This window comes from Penaeus monodon, chromosome 28 (genome assembly GCF_015228065.2).
Source record: "Penaeus monodon isolate SGIC_2016 chromosome 28, NSTDA_Pmon_1, whole genome shotgun sequence".
Taxonomy (NCBI): Eukaryota; Metazoa; Arthropoda; class Malacostraca; order Decapoda; family Penaeidae; genus Penaeus; species Penaeus monodon.
Genome location: NC_051413.1, coordinates 4,881,938 through 4,882,306, shown reverse-complemented (window position 1 = coordinate 4,882,306; position 369 = coordinate 4,881,938).

Here is a 369-nt window from a genome sequence, read left to right as displayed (position 1 = left end):
CAATGGCATTGAATTCAATGAGTTAAGTCCTCCTTTATGTTTAAGTCCCTATTGATTTACACATTACACTTTTTTCATTTCCATATGCAACATTCTGAACAAAGGGATTAGAAAAGAGAAAAAAATTACTTTTTGATGTTTTATTTCATGACATGTTGACTAATTTGCTAATAAACAAAAGTATTCTTATACTTTATGCTTAAACACATTCATCTCAAGATTCTACAGACAGAACATGGAATGAAAGTATGGAAGCTTAAATAATTCAGAGATTCTTTGCTTTTTCAGCAACTGCAAAGTTAAAATAAACCCAAACTTTTATACAATTTTTGCAAACTATGACAGTTACAGATGGATGCTTACTCTCCC